Here is a 19,213-nt window from a genome sequence, read left to right as displayed (position 1 = left end):
TATAGGTAAATAGCTCACCCTTTTTCACCTACCTCATTCCCATACTGTTTTTATACTGTTTTTATTTATTTACTTTTCTGCTCTTTTGCACACCAATATCTCTACCTGTACATGCCCATCTGATCATTTATCACTCCAGTGTTAAGCTGCAAAATTGTATTATTCGCCTACCTCCTCATGCCTTTTGCACACATTGTATATAGACTGCCCATTTTTTTCTACTGTGTTATTGACTTGCTAATTGTTTACTCCATGTGTAACTCTGTTGTCTGTTCACACTGCTATGCTTTATCTTGGCCAGGTCGCAGTTGCAAATGAGAACTTGTTCTCAACTAGCCTACCTGGTTAAATAAAGGTGAAATAAAAATAAAATAAAAAAAATCTAATGTTAGGTTTCTGGCAATTCACGAATGGATAGTGGAGAAATGCAAGATTACATGCAGGGGGAAACATGACGTCGCACGATAGGAGAGAGTTTAGGAGATCTTATACGGTTTGTTCTATGGTCATTTTCATGAGCTAGTAACTTTTTGTAAATTTAAGCATTTATGTAATCAGAAAAAAACACACGCTTCATAATTCATAAAGCTCATGTTAACGGATTGCTATTATCTCAGAACATAACGTGTACGATCTCCTAATCCTGTGTAAACCTATTTTCGGCGTTTATCCCAAAACCCGATTCTTTCCCCCCCATGAATTGCTGAAAGAACCAGCAGTAAAGGGCGTATTCATTATGCCGATTTTTGCCAAAGCTTTGCAACAGAACCCGTTTACTTCAAACGGAAACCATTTTGCAACGGAAAGGAGAGTTTCCATTGGACAAATTCCGGTAGGTCCCTCCGTTTCGTTCTTGAACGGTGAACTGTTTCCGTTGCAAAAGGTAATGAATGCACCATGATGTTCCCTCATTCTGTCTGAATTGACAAAAGCTTTCAACGTATGCGTTTTCCACTTTCCATAGCATAGGATCAACAGCCTTGTAATAACATGCGCGTTTCTTATTTCAAACTCTGACGGTAGTCATCGAAATGTAAACTTGCTGGCTAGTTAGTAGTTACCAGCTAACGAGACCATTCCAGTAGTTTATCCGGTCTGAGATCATTAGCTAGCGAACTTACTAATCAGAACCAAAAGCAACACATACAGCAAACTCTCCAAAGTGTGTAATTTTAACCATTTCTATACAGCGTGCAAGCCAGACAACTTGGTGCATTTCGTTGATTTACTAGCTGGCTAACAGTTAGCTGACGTTCGCTAATGCTAGAAAGCCAAGTTGATTAGCCTAGCATAGCGCTCTTACCTTTGTAAAGCTACAAATACGGCCGTTAAACACCAACAGGAGAAAGTTGAAACGAATTAAAAATAAACAAATCCTATTGAAATGTGCGATACTGGCTTCTTTGCAAATCTAGAACATTACAGTATATATTCATTTGCAGGTTTATTTTAACTGCTTTATGGTCTGCAGCTCTGACCCCGTTTTCTGAAAATCCGCCATTTTGTTTTACCTTTCAAGGTCCTCAAACATGTTTACGTGAATGAAGTGGCATCCTCTATTTAGAAGCGTGTTACATTTGTATTTATAGTGGTATACAGTTTTATGAAGCTGGTCTTATTGTAAAAATGTAGTATACATAAGGATTTCGTAACACTTTAATGCAATTTTTTTTGTGTTGAATATTTCACACTACATATCTGTAAGGATTAGTTGGATGTTTTTATTAATCGGCTAGTTCTGACTGGCTTCCATATTTACCAGCCGTTTGCCCTATCCTTGTTCCTACAATGCAAACTTAAGTTAAACCACAGGTCTGTTACAGGTTGTCTTTATTGCAGTCACGCTGCACAGCTCAGAAGATCCCTATATCATATGGATGTGGTCCATGAGAACACTTATCCAAGCGCAAACACGATTACAAAAAAGACAACATGGAACGTCACCGATAACATGTCTAACGATGAAAGATATTGACCAATCAGATGCAAGGTCCAGAAAACATAACTGCGATTTCTTTGTTTATTTGGCACAACTGTACTGTGACGAGGGTTGGCATGGAGAATAGGTCAGATGGTAGCATTAGGGCAATTGATAATGATGATAAAACTATTTACACCTGTTGAGAATAGACCTATAAAGCACAAGACCACTATAGACGAAGAGTTGGAGTAGAAAGTTCCACAGTTAAGGTAGTGTTATGTTCCCCAGTTTCTGTGTTGTAGTTTGTGTATTCTCATGTGTGTATTTCAGGAAATGGCTTCCTGAAATCCCTCAAGCAGCTGATTGGTCGACTCCATGGCTAATTGGAGAGCTGACCCCGCCCCTCGTCAAGACGCAGCTGTCTCCAATTACCCATTCCTTCTGAAGCTATATAAAAGCCAGTGTTCTGTTCATAAGAGAGATTGCAGAAAGATTGATTGTGATTTAGAGAGATCACGGCTGACAGAGAGGAGGCTGACGGCTGACAGAGAGGAGGCTGACGGCTGACAGAGAGGAGGCTGACGGCTGACAGAGAGGAGGCTGAGAGTGATACAGGCAGTTGGTCTGTACTGTGTTAGTTTGTTGCATTATCAGATAGAGCTTATTTGATGTCCTTTGTTTCTTAGTTTGTTTGTGAAATTGTTTCATTTGTTCCCAGGGGGTAAGGGGAAGGCACCTAGGGAGTGCTTAGGTAAGATGCCCGTGGGCATACATATACCCGTAGTACATTCACTGTCTAGGCACACTAGGTAAGACCTGGGCGGACCAACCCCTGTATTTTGGTTAGGGCACCAGGTGGTGCTAAATTAGGTAAGTAGTGGTTAGACAGGTAAGATAGGAGAGGGGGCTTTGATATTTACTTTCTTTGCTTTGGTTCCGTCCAGCCCCTTTTCCCAATATTACTGTGTGAAGGAATCAATTCCTAGTAAGCTGTAAATTCTCTGCCTTTTGTCATCCTTACTCACACCTACAGTCCATACCTCTTTTGCTTCACGGAGAGTTGAGTTGTAGCAGGGTGTTGTGTTCCCTCTTCAAAGAGGCGTAACAGGTAGTTCCCAGAAACAGCAAGTAAGTACTTTCAGCCATTGCATTTTACAAAAGCAATTAGGGAAGAGATTGGGGTGATTAAGGATGCCAAATTGCTGGGTTATGGGAAGGAACTGATCATTTCAAACAGTGAAATTCAGCAGGAGAATGTTTTGAGATTGAACTCACAAAATGGGAGTTAGCACTGGGAATGTGACAGTTCACCTATGTCTAAAATGAGAGTAATTGTTGGGATGTCATTGGAAATGATCATGGAAGAAGTTGAGGCTTCCCAGAAAGGAGGACAAGTTATTGATGTGAAAAGGATCAAAAGCAAAAAAGAGTGGCAGTCGATTAGACACTGCAACTGTACTGTTACAATTTGAGGGGAACCTGCAGAATAGGGTGCAGCTGGAATCACTCGGTGTGCAAAGGTAAAATGAGATGTGCAAAGTGTGGTAGGGATCACAAGCAGTGGCGATTTTAGCATTTAAATCTTGGTGGCATAAAAAAAATGGGATTCATGCCAGCAAAGCCACAACACAACACTATATAATACATTCATTGCACTATATGGTGGCAAACGGTGGCCACTAACTGTTAGGGCCTACATAAAGCTGAATCCTTACCACCGCTACACCTGGCTATCAGCGGAGCCTTGTCTGGCAGCGAAACAGCTCAGTCAGCCTCATAATTTGCCATTTTAGAAAACATAGCTGATATGGATGACTTGCCAATATATTCAAACTTTTCTGGTCTGTGGCCTTATCCCCTTTTTCGTGATAGACAGTTGGTAGTTACCATCTTGTCTCATTGCTGCAACTCCCCTACGGACTCGGCAAAGGTTGAGAGCCAAGCTGCAATGCTTCTTGACACACTGCTCGCTTAACCCGGGAACCCAGCTGCACCAATGTGTCGGAGGAAATACTTTCGAACTGATGACCGAAGTCAGCTTGCAGGCATCTGGCCGCCACAAGGAACACAATGAGACAAGGACCTCCCGGCCGGCCAAACCCTCCCGTAATCCGACGACCCTGGGCCAATTCTGCGCCGCCTAATGGGTCTCTCGGTCACAGCCAGCTGTGACACAGTCAGGGATCGAACCCAGGGCTGTAGTGGCGCCTTAGCACTCATTGTTGGATTTGAGATTTCCAACTTGTAATGTTTATGTCCAATGGCCGATGAGCACCCATATGTTTTAATCTATCCAGTAGACTGCTGACTTGATGCATGATGATGACTGCTTGTCTAGCTTGCTAGCTAAGGTTTTGAAAGTATGATGTTGACATGATCAGTCCAATCAAATCTACAGTAGATAATATATAATAATAATATATGCCATTTAGCAGACGCTTTTATCCAAAGCGACTTACAGTCATGTGTGCATACATTCTACGTATGGGTGGTCCCGGGAATCGAACCCACTAACCCTGGCGTTACAAGCGCCGTGCTCTACCAACTGTGCTACAGAAGGACCATAAAATTGTCAAATCACATGGTATCTGTGGCCAATGACCTTGAGCCTTCTTGGATGGGCACTTCTTCTAATGTAAGTCTATGGCAGTCCCCAAGGGGCTTGAATTTTCTAGCTCGACCTGTAGATTTTGCAGTGACGTAGTGTCCTCATCAGTGACAGAACACTGAGCCAATCGCGACGCAACTAGAGAAAATGACCAACCCCTATGCACCGTATTTTCCGCTGGCTGCCCCACCACCACAGAAAGCACTGATCTAGGCTGAAATACCTGCATTTTGGAGCTGCCTTATTCAAGAAAGCTAAAAAGGGACCATGTCTGAATGCCATGTCTGAATTAACTCAATTATATTTCTTTTACATTGTTTGCAAAGTGATATGTGACTTGTTTTAATGCCAAAATAATATGCCAGATAAACAGGTGGAGCTCTGCATGAATGACGCATTGCCACTGATCACAAGTATGGGAAATGTGAGCCTGATGCTAAAGTTAAATGTTGTGATGGAGAACAGTGCAGCATATGGAGGATGTGAAGTACAACAGAAAGCCATGGAAGCACACAGGTACAACATTACAATGTATCCCATGCTGAGGCTGTTCGGAAAGTGAATAACAAACCAAGTGTTCAAAATACTCCAGATACAACATGGATAATGGTCTCTCTGAGGACGCCAGTGGAATCTCAGCTGATTGTTAATGTGATATGCAAGCATAAATTATCGGAGAACCATGGTAGTAGATCGTGTGTCGACTTCTTGGCCTTTATGTGTAGGGCAATCAATAGGACTGCAACACATAAGAGCAGGACTGCACAAATAAAATAAGTAGTGAAGGCAGCCAAAGACATTCTGGGGATTTCTGAAGTTACGGTAGAGGTGATACATCGGATGCTGAACCGAATGGCAAATGATCAGGATAATACATCCTGTTATGGTGTTCCTTGTTGTGCAATGGAACGCAAAGAGTTTGAAAGCCAATGGAAAGGAATTTAAGTTTATACATGATTAAGATGTTTTTCCGGACGTGGTGTGTGTATACAAGAAACATTTCTTAAACCTCAATTGGATTATATTATACCTGGGTTTATCTCGGTGAGAAGTGATAAAATAGAAGGTTCAGGTGGTGGGTGTGCTACATTTATCAAATAAGTTGTAGCACATAAAGCAATTAATGGTTTAAAAGAACATGAATGTGTGGCAGTGGAGATTTGTGGAGAAGGGGGTAATATCACATTGTTTAATTACAATAATCATTTTATGCCCATTTCTGTGTGTGTGTGTGTGTGTGTGTGTGTATATATATATATAATTTATTTTTTAACCTTTTATTTAAATAGGCAGTCAGTTAAGAACAAATTCTTATTTTCAATGACGGCCTAGGAACAGTGTGTTAACTGCCTTGTTCAGGGGCAGAATGACTCATTTTCACCTTGTCAGGTCGGGGGTTTGATCTTGCAACCTTTCAGTTACTAGCCCAACGCTCTAACCACTAGGATACCTGCCGCCTCAATTAATTAAACATACTTGTGAAATCCAGTTCAGGTGATAAGGAGATAAAGTGTGGAGATGTAAATGTGCGTAACCGCTTGTGAGGCAGCACTATCACAGATGACAATAGTTTAGTGGTTAAAGATTTTATGGAGCGCAGGGGACAAGTTTGTATGAATGATGGTCTGGGTACACGGGTAAATGTGAGTTAATAAAGCTGCATACAAACATGGTCTTTTTTGTGCTTTCGTAAGGCAGCTCCAAAATGCAGGTGTTTCAGGCTAGCTCAGCGCTTTCTGTGGTGGTGGGACAGCCAGTGGAAAATATGCCACATAAGGGTTTGGTAATGTTCTCTAGTTGCACCTTGATTGGCTCACGGGGACACTACTTCACCGCAAAGTCTACAGTGAGACCTCGAGCCCCTTGGGTGCTGCCATAGATTTACATAAGAATTACCCATCCAAGAAGGCTCAAGGTCATTGGCCACAGATAAAACTAGGTAAAATCACGTTATAGCTTTGATTGTATTGATCATGTCAACATCATACTTTCAAAATCGTAGCTAGACAAGCAGTCATCATGCATCAAGTCGGCAATCTACTTGCAAATCCTTGTCATATGAAGATAAATTATATATAAAACATATCGGTGCTCATCGGCCATTGGACATCAACATTACGCAACAAGTTTGAAATTGCAGATTCAACATTGAGTGGTTTGGAACGAATCAGTAGCTAACTCCAAACATTGCGAAGCAATCACTAACCTGCTATTCAGTGGAGAGGGTGTTTGGTCCAAGTCTGCTATTTTAAGGGTCTCTTTTCCAAGCTTAAAAGGATAAACATTCCCATGCTACACCATGGGCCAGAAAAGGTTGAATATATTGGCCATGCTGTCAATCCAGCATGACTTCTACCACGTTCAAAACAACTGGAAACTCGGAACTGGGAAATCTCAGATTTCAGCAAGTTCAAGACAACTGGGAACTCTGGGGGGGGGGGGATTCCAAGTCGAGAACTCGGACCTCTTTCTAGAGCTCCGACCTGAAGATCACTAACGTCATGATTCAACATTGTTTTTTTCAGAGTTCCCAGTTGTCTTTGAAAGCATCATAAATCCAGAGAATGCCAGTCTTTGGTGATGAAGTTTGATGACAAAAATTTGCCCACAAGAAGGACCGCCGGCCCACTTTCCTGTTCAAGCGAACACAGCACAACGAGGTGAGTCCAATAATCTATTGTGTGCTGCTGCATAAATTGTCATATGCAAGGGAGATATGTATACTGTAGCTAAGAAAGTAATGCGAAGCGTATGTTGTGTACTAAGCTGTTAGTAGCCTATGTGCCTCACCCTATTGTTTTAGAGAAATGTCATCATCGAATATTGTAAGAGCTTTCATTGTCTGTTTATGTGCCCCCTTTATTTATCCTACGGTTCTGACTTGGTGTACAGGGAGAATACTGTAAGAAAAGCCCATGTTCTGAATTCTGTCGCTGTACATTTCAACAGTGCTGAACAAATAGTTATATTGACTACATTTTTCTTAGCTCGCTCATTAATGTCTTTATCTAAATTACGGATTCCCTCTTATACGCTTGTCTTCCCCATGTGCCACAGCTTGTACATCTCAATTGTCAGTAGAAACCACATTTATTTAAGCAAGTCAGCTATGTTTTTTTTAAGGAAGTAAATGAGGCTTAATTAACTGTTTTGCTGCCAGACAAGGCTCTGCTGATAGCCCGGTGTAGCTGTGGTAAGGATTCACTCCATGGTGCTGAAGAGAAAGCTATGCTGTTGGGACAGCTTTATATAGGCCTAACAGTTTGTCACTGTTATCGTGCATTTAATGTGTTGTTTAGTGGCTTTGCTGGCATGCAAATATAAACTTTTTATATATTTTTTTTAACTTTGCCCCACCAAGATTTACATGCTAAAATCGCCATTGGGCAGTGATCATTTCCCAGTCATGTGCATCATAGATCTTCACATACTGTAGCAGTCAAAAGTTTGGACACACCTACTCAATCAAGGGTTTTTCTTTATTTGTATTCTTTTCTACATTGTAGAATAATAGTGAAGACATCAAAACGATGAAATAACACATACGGAATCATGTAGTAACCAAAGAAGTGTAAGGGAGACATGTCCTTGATTGGCCCTACTCAACCGTAGCATTGAGGTTACTTTGTCTTCTTCAACCTCATGTTGCGTTTTGGGGTAGTGACTAATCGTAGACCTCGGCAGCAGCGCGTGGTCATCCTCGTCTGGTATGTTAATTCTTAACTCAAATGCTTGTTCTAGAGTTTTCCCTATTAACGTTTCACTTTACTGTGGCAATTGTGATTGAATCAATGCAATATTAGCTACTTTTAATGCAACATACAGAAACAAAACGAACTGCAATAATTGTATTTTTTGTTTAATTTATTTTGGTACTTTTTTTTACCCCTTTCCCCCCCCCAATATCGTGATATCCGATTGGTATTTACAGTCTTGTCCCATCGCTGCAACTCCCTTATGGACTCGGGAGAGGCATGCGTCCTCTGAAACACGGCCCGGCTTCTTGACACACTGCTCGCTTAACCCAGACAACGCTGGGCCAATTGTGCGCTGCCTCATGGATCTCCCGGTTGCAGCCGGCTGTAACACAGCCTGGGATCGTCCCTGGGTCTGTAGTGATGCTTATAGAACGGCAATGCTGTGACTTAGACAGCTGTGCCACTCTGGAGGTGACTATGCAGGAGATTTTGTTGTAAGCTGATCTCTTCGGAGTAGGACTCTATTGCATTGACACGCACTACTCAGCCCATACTCTACACAGACCGGTGTGGCATAAACAATCAGAGCTGCAGTAGGCCTATATGCAAATAGACCATTGCCATGGATCTGTGCCATTTTACTTTTAACTGGATTGTGTTTACAACATAAGCAGTTGTGAGTGCATGTGGCCATGTGTGCACATCTTGTTCATATCCTTTACTAGTTAGTGCGTTCACTGTGCACTGTGATTACTATTATTTGACCATGCAGGTAATTTATGAACATTTGAACATCTTGGCCATGTTCTGTTATGATCTCCACCCGGCACAGCCAGAAGAGGACTGGCCACCCCTCATAGCCTGGTTCCTCTCTAGGTTTCTTCCTAGGTTTTGGCCTTTCTAGGGAGTTTTTCCTAGCCACTGTGCTTTTTTTTGTCTTAAGGGGGTAGTGTTATATTTTGAGACTGGCTTGAAAAAACTAAGTAGCCAATAGGCAGAGGGTGGCGTGATTTGTCTGATTCGCTGTAATAATGGTATGAGAATAATGCATTTCATTTTGTAAAGTGGCTTCTTGCATCAAACACAACATGTTCAGCCATCTTGTCTGAAGGACAAGTGTATAACCAGGTTAATGTCAAGCCCTGCATGTTTGAATGTAGGCCTACATTAAACACCACACATTGGCTGCTACTGTAGGCTGAATGATAGAACAGCTATTTACATGTAAAAATGTTTATAGGATGCATTTTCTCCATTGTTTTTGATGGTAGCCCAATCTGGTAGACCTACATTATGATCAAATAGCCACAGAAGCCTACATAGCCACTGTTAACTGTAACTTCCTATGTGGGTACAGTACAGCCTCTGGAATTCACAGTAAACATTCACTGTTCAAGTTTGCACTCAGCAGTCCTTTAAATTTGCTCAGTGCTGTAAAATAAATTAGAGGGAACATTGGTCTGGAGTCTACTTCCTGGGGGATCCAAATCAACATGGAGGCGTTGGTCAGGGTTGCGCACCACACCAGGCTTAGGGTCTTTGTGAGCAGCTGCGTGGCCACACTGGACCCTGACAGGAACACTGTGCCCAGATACATCTTCATTGGGAAAATCTCCTACTAACTTAAAGTGGCTTGTGTAAGAATATTTTAAGATAAATACACAACACAGAGGACTAAAGGTCAAGAGGGAATTAATGAATAATGGAAATAGTTATTTTTTCTGTAATAGGGAAATAATGATTTAAATGGACAGAGACACAGAAGGAATTTCAGTCCAGGACTCAGTTACATGTGGCAAGTTCTCATTGGTCTGAATTGTCTATACATTGAGCCTGAAACAGGACACTTATTATTTGGCCATTGGCCCAGTTTTATTGCAAGGAATTCCAATTGGTCAACATCCTGTCACTTTGTTCTGTGGAGAATCACTGAGAACAGGGAAGAATTACCATCTACTTCCCCGCATAACAACTATGATTTGTTCTCTTTGAATAAACCTATTTTTCTCCCCCTGATTTGCTTTGGGGTCTGTGTTATTGAAGAATACCATCAACTGCTAACACTACCTAAAATGATTGTTCTCCGGCTGTCCCTGTATAAACTTTTTTCAGGTAGAACCATTCCACCAAAGGGTTCTTTGTTGGGTAGCAAGGAAGAGGAAACAATACGTTGAATGTATTCTGACCCTAATCTTTCCCCTCCAGGTGCTTGATGGACTCCCAGCTGCCTGCCGACCAGTCGGGGTTCATGCGTAGAACCCAGGATGACAAGGCCTACAATGGTTATTCAGATTTGTAAGTACACTGTGTTGAGTAGTCATACACTGTGTGGCCCGATTTCAATTGGCCTCTTTAGTGTCACCATGTAAGTCTGAGCGAATGTGCCTAAATATACAATCGTGTGTTGTCTTTGTGAGTAGATTATTGTTTAATCTGTGATCATTTTTGTTTGTGTGATTTTGTAATGTCCCAAGAAAAATAAAATAAAAAGTTTTTTTATTTAGTTTTTCGTCCTGTTTTTTTCCAGTTGTACATCATTTCCCACCTTATGGCAGACCTTTTCATAGACCATGCAGAGCCTAGCAACAAGGCATGTTCTGACTTACTTCCAATTGACCCATTGTCAAGCTGAGCCCTCCTTAGATACTGTTACTGGGCTGTGACTTCTCCACTGGGATAACCATAGCATTTGTTACAAGATGCAGTGTTCTTAGTCCATGAGTACATCTTCTTTCATACATTTCAGGTGGCCAATATGGTTGAGAAGGAGGCAAGGAGATGGGTTTTAGGAATGGAAGAAAAACTCATTGAAAGAGCCATGGTGTCTTGACTGAAAATGTATTCGTGAGACGTTGACCATGCATGCATTTAATGAAAATGTTGTCCTTTTAGTATGGGACAGGATACCACTTTGGGACCCATGATGGTCTTCCCAACCAAACAGAAGAGTGCACCTTTAACTCCACGGGGAGGGATGGTGTCCATATCCCTGGCGTCCCCTCCAGTACATGGGACAGGAGGCCCCGTCGACTGGAATGGACTTGAGGTGGTACTTTGGCTGTCTGAAATGACATTATGTTGTTATACCTTATGTAAGCGGTGGTCAAAAGTACTGCACTCTAAAGGCACACTTTTCATATTCATATATGCTACCAATTCTTGCAACACTAGCTATTACATTTCTTTCCTGGACCTTATTATGCCCAATCCCAAAATGCTGGTCGTCCCTTGGGCCCGATGGTCAGACCTGACAGACAACAAGCAAGGTTTTGTTAGCTCTACATGATGGCCTCTTCAGGCAGAAAGGACTAATCGGTCCCAAGGAGGTAATGACTGTCCTGGTTTGGATGTGTTAATTGAATGTAGGCTCTGTGCTAACTATAGTCTGTTCTCAGAGCTGGAGCCCATCCCAGACCCAGAGTTCATTCCTGAGCCTATTGGAGACTTTGGAGCAGAGTTTACCACAGAGAAAGAGGGTCTGATTGAAGATCTAGGTAAAGAGAAGGATGAAGCCAAGCCTTTGGTTGACAAGGATCATTCTAAGATTGGAACTCATGGTAAGGGCATGGTGGGTATGTGAATTTCAAGAATGACTCCCCCTAAAAAGCAACTAATCCCTTTGATAACTGCATATGTGTCAAACATTTATTCTAGTGTCAAAATTGACTACAAAGTGCAAATAGGATAATTTTGGTCATAATTAGTCTAAAATGGAGAACCTCAGTGCTTCACAACGAGTCAATTAAGTTTGGATAACCATTGTCAACAAATCATGCCACCTTTTTTGAAAAGCTCCAGGTGCAAATCTAAGTAGCTAGCTAAAATAAATAATGGAGTCAGATATGGTGGTAGCTAACTCAATGTCTGAGTCTGACTAATACAGTGAACAAGGCGCAACAAACCGCAATGGTGTCACTTGCCTGAATCAATCCAATCTGGAGCTAGTCAGTCTAGATCTTGTAAAGCATAGAATTAGGGTTACCACAGCCACAAAGTCAAAAGTGGCTATATGCTAGAAATTCATGAAAACAAAAATATTTTGGTCTTAAAGGTTAGGCATGAGGGAGGTTAGCAGTCTGGTTAAGAATTTTTGGAAATGGGTGGTGTTTATGACTTTGGCTGTGGTAACTAGTGATGACCTAGAATTGGCTTGACCAGATTTACTGCAATGCGTGTTATGTGAAAAGTTGTATTAAAAAATAACGGGTTTCATAAACTAGTAGGTTAATAACCCAGCCAAGCAGATACAAGTAGTGGTCATTTTGGTCACTTCGTTTACCATTCTATTTCTCTACACATCATGATATCTGAAGTGAAATAGAAAGGTAAATGCAGCGATCAGGTTGGTTCCACCATGCTAATCATAACCACTATTGATAATACAGATATGCATCTGATGGTCACAGAGAATCAGAAAACCAGTCAGTATCTGGTGTGACCACCATTTGCCTTATGCGGCATAACACATCTCCTTCGCATAGAGTTGATCAGGCTGTTGATTGTAGCCTGTGGAATGTTGTCCCACTCCTCTTCAATGGCTGTGCAAAGTTGCTGGAATATTGGTGGAAACTGGAACACGCTGTCATACACGTCGATCCCGATTATCCCAAACATGCTCAATGGGTAACATGTCTGGTGAGTATGCAGGCCATGGAAGAACTGGGACTATTTTAGCATACAGGAATTGAATACAGATCCTTGCGACATGGGGCCATGCATTATGATGTTGAAAAATGAGGTGATGGCATTGGATGAATTTCACGACAATGGGCCTCAGGATCTCGTCAGGGTATCTCAGTGCATTCAAAGTAGTTTATGACTGCCCATACCATAACCCCACCACCACCATGGGGCACTCTGTTCACAACATTGACATCAGCAAACCGCTCGCCCACAAGACGTCATACCATCAGCCCAGTACAGTTGAAACGGTGATTCATCCATGAAGAGCACACTTCTCCAGCATGCCAGTGGCCATCGAAGGTGAGGATTTGCAAACTGAAGTTGGTTACGAGACCAGACTACAGTCAGATCAAGACCTTGGTGAGGACGACGATCACACAGATTAGCTTCCCTGAGGCGGTTTCTGACCGTTTGTGTAGAAACGGTTTGTTTGTGCAAATCCCGGGCCGGCATGGTCCTAGGCCAGCAGGGTTAAATGTGGTCTGCGGTTGTGAGGCTGGTTGGACGTACTACCAAATTCTCGAAAAATACATAATTCTCTGGCAACAGCTCTGGTGGAAATTCCTGCAGTCAACATGCCAATTGCACCCTCCCTCAAAACTGGAGACAGCTGTGGAATTGTGTTGTCAGAGTGGCCCTTCATTGTCCCCAGCACAATGTGCACCTGTGTAATGATCATGCTGTTTATTCAGCTTCTTGATTTGCCACACCTGTCAGGCGGATGGATTATCTTGGCAAAGAAGAAATTCTCACTAACAGGGATGTAAACAAATGGGTGCACAACATTTGAGAGAAATATGGAAAATGTTTGGTATCTGTGATTTCAGATTATGATACATGGGACCAACACTTTACATGTTGTGTTTTATATTTTTGTTCGGTTTAGTTTGACAATGTGTTTCTGTCTTTATCATTATGCACTGCATACTAGCTAGAGCAGGGGTGGGAAAACATTTTTGCTCAAGGGCCACATCGGGATTTTGAAATTCAAGAGGTTCACATTTTTTGGGGGACCTCCCAAGTGGCGCAGCGGTCTAAGGTGTCACTACAGACCCGGGTTCGATCCCAGGCTGTGTCACTGCTGGCCGTGTCACGCACGGCTCTTGACCTTCACCTCTCCCGAGTCCATAAGGGAGTTGCAGCCATTGGACAAGTCTGTAACTACCACTTGTATACCATGGAATTGGGGGAAAAAAAGGGGTAATTGAAGTGGCCAGCGGGACATACTTTGCCCCCTCCCCTTGAGCTAGAGTAATCAGAAATACTGCCTTATTTGCTAAGAACGCCGACTTAAGAGCTTTAGGATAATATCCTTTGCAGTGTTTTACGGGGGTATCTAATGAGTTCAAGATGGTCAGGGCAGTTATGTCATTCTTTTTCATTATAATTGAGGGCAGATTCAGTCCAATTCTAGCCCAACTCAGATGTACAAATTATCAGAGGGCATATTCCTTAGACTCGACAAACAAGAATGTTGCACATGGAAAGTATGGAAACTCTTTTCACATGTTTCTGCAAATCCTAACATTCCTAGATTTCTTTGGCCTGCATTGGTTTCCTGAGTTTGCAAAGCCAGACCTATCGCTAGTCTTGGCTTAATGTGAATCAGGTTATCACAAGTCCCAAGGTTCCTGATTAATCAAGTTACAGGGCATTCCTAGGAAAATTGGGCTTGCAATGTTGGGCTTGTTATAAAGGATCTTATGAGGAACAGGGTCAATATATCAGCCAAACACATACTCTTCTGCAACCCGCCAATGTAGCTACTTTTCCTAAAGTATTTATATTTACTTCGAAACCGGAACCCTTCAACTGAAACTAGCCAGCTATGCTAGTGGTCTTCAGCTAACCGGTCATCAGCTAACCTTTAGCTCGGAAAGCTCTCGCCAGTTCGAACAACGCGACGCTAACCAGAGCATAACGGACCTATTTAATTTTTTTACCCCCGGATTCCCACCACAAACGGAACATTCTTCAGCTGGATCTTCACAACTAGCTATCGAGCTAAACAGCAACCCTGGTTGATTACTCCTGGCTAGCGTTTCCACCCACGTAGCTTGAAGCTAGCCCGGCCAGAGCTCCTAGCATACTCCTGGGCTACAATACCTGGACCTACGACCGGTCTATCGATATCACTGCATGAAGAGGAATAAACAGACTCACCCCATCGCAACGTCCTCCAAAGGCTAACTCTCTAGCCCTCGCTATCTCCTTGTTGCTAACTGCTAGCTTGTTTAGCTTGTTTAGCCCAGGTCCGCTAACTACTACCTTGTTTACCCCGGCATGCTAACTGCTAGCTTGTTTAGCCCAGGTCCGCTAACTACTACCTTGTTTACCCCGGCCTGCTAATCTGTTAGCTTGTTAGCACAGGCCTGCTAACCGTCTGCATCGCCGCGTCCCAAAAACGCAGTGGCCCATATGTACTTTCTATCTCTTCCCGATTCTTAAAAAAAATTGTTTATACCTCCCGGAAACCTGCCTCACCCAATGTGATACGGAATCGCTATTATCTTTATTTTTAGAACACACTCAAGAACCTCCAGAAGCTAACCAGCTAGCTAGCTACAAGCTACTTAGTCATTGTTATTTTTTAACCTGGATAACACTCGCCAGTCCAGCCCCCCTGCCCCATCCACCGCTGCCCCCTGGACTCTGATCACTTGGCTACATAGCTGACGCACGCTGGACTGTCCATTAATCACAGTACTCCATTCTGCTTGTTTGTTTTATCTGTCGGCCCCGTTGCCTAGTCAGCGCCATTTTACCTGCTGTTGTTATGCTAGCTGATTAGCTGTTGTCTCACCCACTGTTTTAGCTAGCTTTCCCAATTCAACACCTGTGATTACTGTATGCCTCGCTGTATGTCTCTCTCAAATGTAAATATGCCTTGTATACTGTTGCTCAGGTTAGTTATCATTGTTTTAGTTCACTATGGAGCCCCTAGTCCCACTCCTCATACCCCTGATACCTCCTTTGTCCCACCTCCCACATATGCGGTGACCTCACCCATTACAACCAGCATGTCCAGAGATAAAACCTCTCTCATCATCACCCAGTGCCTGGGCTTACCTCCGCCATACCCGCACCCCACCATACCCCTGTCTGCGCATTATGCCCTGAATATATTCTACCATGCCCAGAAACCTGCTCCTCTAATTCTCTGTCCCCAACGCTCTAGGCGACCAGTTTTGATAGCCCTTAACCGCACCCTCATACTACTCCTTCTCTGTTCCGCGGGTGATGTGGAGGTAAACCCAGGCCCTGCATGTCCCCAGGCACCCTCATTTGTTGACTTCTGTGATCGAAAAAGCTTTGGTTTCATGCATGTCAACATCAGAAGCCTCCTCCCTAAGTTTGTTTTACTCACTGCTTTAGCACACTCTGCTAACCCTGATGTCCTTGCCGTGTCTGAATCCTGGCTCAGGAAGGCCACCAAAAATTCAGAGATTTCCATACCCAACTATAACATCTTCTGTCAAGATAGAACTTCTAAAGGGGGAGGAGTTGCAGTCTACTGCAGAGATTGACATTACTTTGCAGGCTTACTTTCCAGGTCTATACCCAAACAGTTCGAACTACTAATTCTGAAAATTACTCTCTCCAGAAATAAGTCTCTCACTGTTGCCGCCTGCTACCGACCCCCCTCTGCTCCCAGCTGTGCCCTGGACACCATTTGTGAATTGATTGCCCCCATCTAGCTTCAGAGTTTGTTCTGTTAGGTGACCTAAACTGGGATATGCTTAACACCCCGGCAGTCCTACAATCTAAGCTAGATGCCCTCAATCTCATAGACGTCATCCTGACCAACTGGCCCTCCAAATACACCTCCGCTGTCTTCAACCAGGATCTCAGCGACCACTGCCTCATTGCCTGTATCCGCTACGGTGCCGCAGTCAAACGACCACCCCTCATCACTGTCAAACGCTCCCTAAAACACTTCTGTGAGCAGGCCTTTCTAATCGACCTGGCCCGGGTATCCTGGAAGGACATTGACCTCATCCCGTCAGTTGAGGATGCCTGGTCATTCTTTAAGAGTAACTTCCTCACCATTTTAGATAAGCATGCTCCGTTCAAAAAATGCAGAACTAAGAACAGATACAGCCCTTGGTTCACTCCAGACCTGACTGCCCTCGACCAGCACAAAAACATCCTGTGGCGGACTGCAATAGCATCGAACAGTCCCCGCGATATGCAACTGTTCAGGGAAGTCAGGAACCAATACACGCAGTCAGTCAGGAAAGCTAAGGCCAGCTTCTTCAGGCAGAAGTTTGCATCCTGTAGCTCCAACTCCAAAAGTTCTGGGACACTGTGAAATCCATGGAGAACAAGAGCACCTCCTCCCAGCTGCCCACTGCACTGAGGCTAGGGAACATGGTCACCACCGACAAATCCATGATTATCGAAAACTTCAACAAGCATTTCTCAACGGCTGGCCATGCCTTCCGCCTGGCTACTCCTACCTCGGCCAACAGCTCCGGCCCCCCCGCAGCTCCTCGCCCAAGCCTCTCCAGGTTCTCCTTTACCCAAATCCAGATAGCAGATGTTCTGAAAGAGCTGCAAAACCTGGACCCGTATAAATCAGCTGGGCTTGACAATCTGGACCCTCTATTTCTGAAACTATCCGCCGTCATTGTCGCAACCCCTATTACATTTACATTTAAGTCATTTAGCAGACGCTCTTATCCAGAGCGACTTACAAATTGGTGCATTCACCTTATGACATCCAGTGGAACAGCCACTTTACAATAGTGCATCTAAATCTTTTAGGGGGGGGGGGTGAGAAGGATTACTTATCCTATCCTATTACCAGCCTGTTGAACCTCTCTTTCATATCGTCTGAGATCCCCAAGGATTGGAAAGCTGCCGCAGTCATCCCCCTCTTCAAAGGGGGAGACACCCTGGACCCAAACTGTTACAGACCTATATCCATCCATCCTGCCCTGCCTATCTAAGGTCTTCGAAAGCCAAGTCAACAAACAGGTCACTGACCATCTCGAATTCTCCGCTATGCAATCTGGTTTCCGAGCCGGTCACGGGTGCACCTCAGGCACACTCAAGGTACTAAACGACATCATAACCGCCATCGATAAAAGACAGTACTGTGCAGCCGTCTTCATCGACCTTGCCAAGGCTTTCGACTCTGTCAATCACCATATTCTTATCGGCAGACTCAGCCTCGGTTTTTCGGATGACTGCCTTGCCTGGTTCACCAATTACTTTGCAGATAGAATTCAGTGTGTCAAATCGGAGGGCATGTTGTCCGGTCCTCTGGCAGTCTCTATGGGGGTGCCACAGGGTTCAATTCTCGGGCCGACTCTTTTCTCTGTATATATCAATGATGTTGCTCTTGCTGCGGGCGATTCCCTGATCCACCTCTACGCAGACGACACCATTGTATACACTTTCGGCCCGTCATTGGACACTGTGCTATCTAACCTCCAATCGAGCTTCAATGCCATACAACACTCCTTCCGTGGCCTCCAACTGCTCTTAAACGCTAGTAAAACCAAATGCATGCTTTTCAACCGATCGCTGCCTGCACCCGCATGCCCGACTAGCATCACTACACTGGATGGTTCCGACCTTGAATATGTGGACACCTATAAGTACCTAGGTGTCTGGCTAGACTGCAAACTCTCCTTCCAGACCCATATCAAACATCTCCAATCGAAAATCAAATCAAGAATCGGCTTTCTATTCCGCAACAAAGCCTCCTTCACTCACGCTGCCAAGCTTACCCTAGTAAAACTGACTATCCTACCGATCCTCGACTTCGGCGACGTCATCTACAAAATTGCTTCCAACACTCTACTCAGCAAACTGGATGCAGTTTATCACAGTGGCATCCGTTTTGTCACTAAAGCACCTTATACTACCCACCACTGCGACTTGTATGCTCTAGTCGGCTGGCCCTCGCTACATATTCGTCGCCAGACCCACTGGCTCCAGGTCATCTACAAGGCCATGCTAGGTAAAGCTCCGCCTTATCTCAGCTCACTGGTCACGATGGCAACACCCATCCGTAGCACGCGCTCCAGCAGGTGTATCTCATTGATCATCCCGAAAGCCAACACCTCATTCGGCCGCCTTTCGTTCCAGTACTCTGCTGCCTGTGACTGGAACGAATTGCAAAAATCGCTGAAGTTGGAGACTTTTATCTCCCTCACCAACTTCAAACATCAGCTAGCTGAGCAGCTAACCGATCGCTGCAGCTGTACATAATCTATTGGTAAATAGCACACCCATTTTCACCTACCTCATCCCCACAGTTTTTATTTATTTACTTTTCTGCTCTTTTGCACA

The 19,213-nt window shown here is 43.7% G+C and overlaps 1 protein-coding gene across 3 annotated transcripts in view; it reads right to left on the bottom strand.

The window, feature by feature from the left end:
- LOC118366085 (transcription initiation factor TFIID subunit 6-like) overlaps positions 1-1,498 on the bottom strand; it is an 84,102-nt gene extending 82,604 nt beyond the window's left edge. For all 3 annotated transcript variants that reach the window (XR_008088950.1, XM_035748442.2, XM_035748444.2), the window contains exon 1: positions 1,304-1,498. The gene's annotated coding sequence lies outside the window, so the exon portion shown is untranslated. The remainder of the gene's footprint in view (positions 1-1,303) is intronic.
- Between the last annotated feature and the right edge of the window lie 17,715 nt (positions 1,499-19,213).

The sequence above is a fragment of the Oncorhynchus keta genome, chromosome 33, assembly GCF_023373465.1.
Source record: "Oncorhynchus keta strain PuntledgeMale-10-30-2019 chromosome 33, Oket_V2, whole genome shotgun sequence".
Classification (NCBI taxonomy): domain Eukaryota; kingdom Metazoa; phylum Chordata; class Actinopteri; order Salmoniformes; family Salmonidae; genus Oncorhynchus; species Oncorhynchus keta.
Note: the sequence above shows the minus strand (reverse complement) of the source record. Positions and strands in the feature narration are given on the sequence as shown.